This window comes from Cydia amplana, chromosome 8 (genome assembly GCF_948474715.1).
Source record: "Cydia amplana chromosome 8, ilCydAmpl1.1, whole genome shotgun sequence".
In the NCBI taxonomy this organism is placed as follows: Eukaryota; Metazoa; Arthropoda; class Insecta; order Lepidoptera; family Tortricidae; genus Cydia; species Cydia amplana.
Window position 1 is genome coordinate 4289884 of NC_086076.1, and position 8037 is coordinate 4297920.

Genomic DNA, 8037 nt, shown 5'->3' on the forward strand with positions numbered 1-8037 from the left:
CACTCTAACACCTTGAAAATAGAGGCGTGATCAGATATTTGTGAATGCCTTGACCGCTCCGATATATCTAAAGGTGATTGTACATAAAATGAGCTACTAAATATAAAGTCCGTGACATGCAATGAACGATCTTTGTGAACTGTGCTAATTAACTTATAGTAATTTGATTATTTCATAAAGTATGAATGTAATTCGAAGACAGGCTAGGTAAAACAGATTACTCAGGTTAGGTGAAGAGTTTAACCAGATTTAACTGAAAACTGTTCTGATGTTTAACAATTTATGGAGTCACACTTACTTATCAGGATGGAGGTCAGAAACATTGAAAACCTAAAATTTGTGTTTAATAAAATTCTGTTAAATAGTTAAATATCATTTTCAATAAAATTAAATGACTAGATAGAAGGTATACCTGCACAATATAATAAGTGTCAATATTTTCAGAAACAAAATTGTAATATTTAATACATTATCAGTACGGCTGGGTGGCGACATTATAAAGTACGTCAATGTAGTGTCAAGCATTTTAGAGGCTTGCTAAAAACATCCGACTCTGACTTTTATATCGCTTCGAGGCAATTAGTTCCATAAAGCCATTTAATCCCGAAAATATAATTGATTGCTTGATATACCACGAGTCACAAAGTCAATCAGACGAATCAGTGGATTTCTTACATATATAACTAGAGTTTTTTCTTGAATAAATTATATCAGACAATCCAAACATTCATAAGCAATTTACCTACATACTTAGATACTAGCGACCCGCCCCGGCTTCCCACGGGTTAACAAATTATACATAAACCTTCCTCTTGAATCACTCTATCTATTGAAAAAACCACATCAAAATCCGTTGTGAAGTTTTATAGATCTAAGCATACAAAGGGATAGACAACGGGAAGCGACTTTGTTTTATACTATGTAGTGATACTCCTGATATTTAAAATGTTAAACGTTTTGACTTTGTCTTAGTCGAGTAAAGTGGCTGCTGTAGGTACACTAAACTTGAAACACTTATCAAATTACGCCAAATTCCGCCGAAATCCCCTCCACCCGTTCCAACAGCCGCACCTGAGTTCTGAAATGTTTATTATTACCGGCAGTTTATCGCTGGAAACGTCCGTTTCCCCTCCAATACCTATCCCATCGATATCTATGGTGCCGCTAATATACGGCGGGGAGAATTGAAGCGTGGATAGGAACCATTGGTAGCACTCGCGCAACGAAAGATTAGGGAAGATCAGACCGCATTTTTTTGCTAGGGTTAAATGAAGCTGACTCCACAGAGACCTTGCAGTTACACAGTATGAAAGGAACCATCACAGAACAAGTAGAATGGCGATGCGAGCAGGGTACGTGTCGCCGCCGGTTATGAGCAAACGCTCGCATGCTAGTACTCGCCCGCGCTGACCGAAAAACGTAAACATGCCTTTTGCGCCACAATAACGTTCAGATTAAAAAGAAGCCAGACATCAAATCTGTCTAAAAGAGGCGTATCCATTCACCAGGCACACAAGTTTTTACTACCGTTGCGCGAGAAATGTGGAAATGTGGAGAGGAACGAGCAGCGACACCGGTTCCGATACCAACTGCGCGCGATAGCCGTTCTAACCTCTTTAATATGTTCTGTGGGAACCATCAAAAACGTAAAATCCTATAAAACTGAGCTTAATTGTGAAACCACGGATTAGTATAGCATATAGATTAGTAATCTTATTAATTTGAGGTAGCTGTTTCATATACTTTGTACTGTCATTTGGGATTTTGCTCGTTTAAAATGCGTTTCAGTCATTTTCCCTTCCTTTCTCCTGAGGATAGATTTCTAACTAAATAAGTATAAACACAGGGCTTACGCTTTTAACTATGTACGACGGTAAAGTTTTATGTAACATTGTCACATTAAATTGATTATTTATTTATTTACACTACCATTAAAACTGTTGCTTACGTTTATGTTTAATACAATAAACTAGACCTATACATAACTAAATAGAGTCTTTTAAATCAATTAATGAGCAAACTTTGAATCGTGACAAGCCTTATGGCTTACTCTGGTTAAAGACAAATCAATATTATTATTGATTTGTCTTTAACCAGAGTGATAGGTACCTACTAAACAGTGTAAAACTATCCTAAACAGACAAAACGATAAGGCCATGTCCACACTGGGTGTCGTCTGCCCTACATTATTTATCCGACGCCGGCACCCTAACGTGACATATTTTAAAGTCGCCATTTTAATAAGCCGCCTTGGAACCCACCGGACACGGCTGTAGATTCTCTAGAAGAGGGCATTAGTACTGATTTAGAATGGTATTCATATTTTACAATTGGTTAAGATTTGGATCTTGTTATGATATGACTTTGACAATCATTCATACTGATCGTGTGATAGTTAAGTCAAAATTTAAACAAATTTTTAATATCATAATATGGCTCTTAGATTCAATTACTTTGTTGTTAAATATAATTAAATATGTAATAACATACCAGTAGTAAATTAACAGTATCATTTATTTTATATATCCACAAAGTCTACATTTATACCTTGATTAATTAGTTATTAATTATAGTGCATTCGTTATTATAATAAGCACTTTATTTAATCCCATTCCCGCTTTCAAAATTAATGATGGTATTATTCAAATAAATATTTTTCGTAAATAAATTGTTATTAAATTTCTGTCATTGAAAAATCAGTGTGCAAAAGCTGATTTTTAATGCCAGGATTTTACAGCTATTCAAAATGAATTAGTCTATTTCTGAAACTATCGCTTTACTTTAGAATGATACCGCCCACAAAGCATTGCATTTTCTCCCTTGCCAAACACAATCTACCATTTTAATAAATCATCATCATCATTGGCCTTAGCGTCTATTGTAGACGATTTATGGTGTAAGACATTTACACCGTCTGGGATGGAATTAAGGAAACGCAGGGATGCCCAGCACCTGCATTACCCTCTCGGCTTCACGTCTTATCTCACAATTTAAGAGCCAACAGGAGTGGTCATTTCTCCATACAAACGTATTCGACTCTTCTTCTATTCGTATTCTATTCCTCCGTGGGTTTTGAAGCTAGAGCAATGATTTTTTTCAACACAGATTAATGTTTTCAATGTCTGTGTCGGACCGTTTACTTTTTTTGATATTTTTGTTTTTTAAGGCGCTAGAGCCCTTCAAAAATGGCCAAAATGGCCTAATTGACTATGCCGCAATGTGAGGCGTGGTATTCAAAACTGATATCAATTAGCCAAAAAAACAAAACGGTCCGACACAGATAATTTCATAATCATTTAGATTTCCAAATTTGGTTACGATTGGTTAAGTTTTGGAGGAGGAAACAGTCAAGTACGAAACATCGATTTTTGAGATTTTTACGCAGGATTTTTCGCCTTGTCCTTATCGCACTAGTTTTAGGAGCCGCTTCCGTTAGCGAGACGGGTATATTTAATTAAAATATTTAAATCTCAGCTCCTGTTTCGTCTTAAGAAATATTGTATTAAATAAAGGAAAGAATGTTCCAGCATCGGTAGATCATACGGTCAGCGTGGGTTGTGTGCGGATCCTGCAGATATACCCAACGTTTACCGAACAAGCGCGTAGGTACTCAATCAAACCAGTATGAATAAGCGCGCATTATGCGTTAATTAAACATTTCTACAAAATTAAAAATTTAGTGGTAAATAATAATATACACTGCGAGTCGTGTCATACGGTATCTTGCTCGCACGCTGCATTTGTTTCAATCTATCCTACTGATTCACAAAGCTTTGTTTAATTGAATTTGGAACCTTGCCTCCTTTAATCAAATCACTACATAGTGTAAAACAAAGTCGCTTCCCGCTGTCTATCTGTCCCTATGTACCTATGCTTAGATCTTTAAAACTACGCAACGGATTTTGATGCGTTTTTTAAATAGATAGAGCGATTCAAGAGGAAGGTTTATGCATAATTTGTTAACCCGTGCGAAGCCGGGGCGGATCGCTAGTTTAAAAATAAATGTTGGAATTTGTCTATAATAAGTGCTTCCGATATCCAGGAGTATATGGGCCGCCCGAAGCCTTGGCTCGCCTTTGCTCACACAGCAATAGGAATGCGCAGGTTAGAGCTAGCACATGCTACTAATTGATGTCGCCCGGGGAATAAAAACTGCCCAATTACAACGTACGCCTCAAACTTTGCGAAACATTGCCTGGGGAATATTTTGTTTATGTTATCACCGGAAGGGTTGGGTTTAAAATAACTTATGCGTGGGTGCGTAAGGTACCTGTCTACCTAATTCAATTTGTTGTGATTAATCCCTTTGTAACTTTTTTGGAACACCTCAAAAGGAAAACACGGAACTCTTATAGGATCACTCGTGCGTCTGTCTGTCTGTCTGCCTATCCTTCTTTACCTTGAGATGACAGGAAACCTATTAGAAATCAAGCGTGTGTTAACCTTTTGGACGCCAATGACCGATATATACGCACCGCAGGTCCAACGCCAAAGACGTATTAATCGGTCATAGACCACAGAGCAACATAGACCTAGGTGCATATGGATAAAGTTCAATTTCAGTTTTGACACTTCGATGACGTGGCGTCTGATAGACAGCTTTTGTTTGACACGACGTCGAAAAGGTTAATGTACCTACTAGTGTGACTAATGCGGATTCTCGGCACTCAATGTGTAAAGTTAACAGCATAACCACAACCAAGCCAGCACCAGTAAGCACTAAACTGCCTGACAATCGTTCATTGAAAACTCCAATCGCAACTATATATGGAATACTACTACTATGGTATTCCATATACAAGTTGCGATTGGAGATTGGACTCCCTACAGACATGACTTTTCGTTCACATTTGTCATCTATAAATTTTGACTTTTATTGGTGTTAGTCAATAAACAATTATCATCTTAATTATATGTCCAGGTAAGAATACAGTAGCCCCTCGTCCTGTATACACTCTCAAGCGTATCCGATACAGCTCCGATACCGATTGGCAAGCGAGGCCGCAAGGTTTACAGATGGTTTGTAACGCCCAACTTTAATTTAATTGCCAGCGAACTTTTCACGTTTTAAAAAACTTTCACACTAAACCTGCCCCGAGGACCATTCCATTGATATACAGGCCAATACTGTTTTTAATTTCAGCCAACATTTCATGATCGCGCTCAGGCCGCGAAGCGGAAATTGGGACTTGGCTTTGTGTGAGTAAACGTGTCGTAATGTCACAATGGTCAACAGTGAAATGTTGGTAGCCAGTTATTTGACTCGTATATCATAGAGTCTGTTCGGAAAGAGAAGAGTCGTGTAATGTATTGGGCCTCATACATTCCACGACTCTTCTCTATCCGCACAGACTTTAAGTATATTTTTCTGTTTGTCAACATTTTAAAATTAGCTCCTGGAGTATGGACGCCAACGAAGTAGCTTCTATAGGTAAGGACGTCTGCTATATTATACTCTGTAGCAGTAATGCTTGTATAGTCTGAATCAGAACGATCCTACTTATAGCTGGAAGTACACAGTTTATTACGGAATGACCCCATAATAATGTGTCATAATTTTATTTTTAGTGTTTACTTTATATTTTTACAATATGTATGCTAGTTTTAAAGTATCTATGTATGGGCTACTAGTTGCCTGAAATAAAGATTTCATTCATTCATTCATAAAAAGTATCCTCCGAAATGTTCATAACGGGTTACTCTTATGAGTGTAGAGGTGGAACTTGAGATAAACACAGGAATGACCTTGAAGACTAATTTATTTAATTGAAACGCGACTAGCGTAGCCCTGTGGCCAAAAACTCTAGGGCCACTGACGCAAGAAAACGTTAAACTTATTGATTCCATTGACTTTCAGTCATATAGATATCGATACAAAACAACCAGCTATTTAGAGGAGTGTCATACCATTTCCTCAGTAGGTACCTGACATGAACATCAGGAATATTTTAACTGTGCCTCACCCTGCTGCGACCATCTTTCACAGGGCTGAAGCTCAATTTTCATGGCCTGTAGTTTTTAATAACCGTTAAGGTTCGAAGCAATTTCTTGATGGAATTGAAAAAGTTCGGTGATTCCTTGCTGGGGTAACTTTGAAAATCGGTGTACTAGATTATTGTAAAAGCGAGTTTGATACAAGGACAGAAAGTATAATTTTGAGTGACTCGATTGGAAAGTCACCTTGGTATAAAGGGAACCATTTAATTCTGTAAAGGTGATAGATTTTTGAAGGTCATTATGATATAGATTTCGATCATTAAGATGCCTACCTACACCTATTCAACAGCACCCACTTTAACCCCGTTCGTCGGTTCCCTAACATATAATATATAAGTATCCACTTTTCTATAGGTACAATTAGTATGGTAACTTGGGTACTTAAGTTGGAGGACCGACCTTACTGCTGATGATGATAATTATGATAAAATTGTGTCATTTTGATTTAATTATTTCCTGGTACAAAAAATAATAATAGCGATGTATTTATGCTTCGAAGAATTATCTGATATGACTCCCATGGCTGCTTTCTACGGCTCGCTGTCCGAAATATATATTACTAAATTGGTAAAACTAAATATAATATAACATGTTTTCATAAATAGCGCTCCCCGGTCGGGCCACGGTAATAACAATTGAAATCTGACAGCGACTGGCGTCTGACATTGTATTAATTAAAATGAGTTTGCCGACAGATTTTATACCCAGTTAATTTTGGAAAGTAGAGAATATCTCATTTCCGCCTTTATATTTATTAGCTAGATATTTATTATTTTTAATCAAAAGTGGTTGGTGGTGGTGGTGGGTGGTTCTATGATAATTTTGCAATGATATTTTGATCAAACAAAACAAGTATTTCGCATGTTATTTTACTCACAGCAGGCGGCCAAAGGAAAAGGTCCAAGTATTTTAATTTTTAGGCTCTTGTCCTTGTCCCATCCTCAACTTATAATTTATATAATGTATCATGTATCAATTCTAATTCAAAAGCATTTCAGGTCTCCAAAGAATCCAAAACAAATTTTTGTAGATGCGTTAATTATTAATTAGGTAATTTCAAAAAATGTTTCATACGCGACTCGGTCCCGTTTTGTAAGAATATTAAAAAAATATATCAGTAGGTACTTCACCTCTGTATCTATAATCTTTTTAATAAAGATCTTCGTATTCAGTAGGTAAATTATTAAAAAGGAATAAAAAGAACACAACAGTGAAACTTGGTATAATATTGTCTCCTTTGCAAAATATCTACTTTTGAACATGTGCGAAAGTATTTGGAATTTATAGTACTGCTAGTATGTAGGTACCGACTATATACTAGTAGAAATTCACACGTGTTTCCCGGAATTCACAACATTTTCTAAAACAAACCTTCTCGTCTCCAAATTGAATCAACGTCGAACACTAGAGACGGAGACATTTATCCAATCAGAACGGATGAAATGACTTATCCTAAAATAAAACGTAGGGCAGTAACATGTGCCAGTTAAGTTCTTGCCGCGAGTAGGGATTATAGGTACTGTTACACTGCAAGCGTAGTAATCTCGATTTTTATAAAAACTACTTGGAGCTGCATTGAAACTTAAAAAAATCGTAGCTTGGTTTGATATTACTCGCAATGATTCTCACTGGCAGCGATATACGGGTACAAGCAAGTTCTACTACGATAATAATGTCAAATAAAGCTGAGATTATCGAAGTTCGAATACAATATAAATAATAAATATTTTGTGGCGTTTTTTCTCACAAGATACCTAAAGCAAAATACGTCTCAAAAAATGTCATACAGGGCCCGCGCTGGTTTAATCCAGCCCTCTGGACTATTACGAGTGCAATATCTACAGTATTTTGAGTTTCATAAAGCATATTCCGGCAGTGTACAAAGTCCCTGACGTTCAAGCTGCGTCTCAGTGGAGAAAATGCAACAAGTTATCGCCCGGAACCAGAAGTTTCCCTCGTAGTTTCGCTGGCAAACCAAAATAATACCCATAAACCTATACACAAGGTTTACTTTTCTCCAAACCTGACAGATGCATAGCG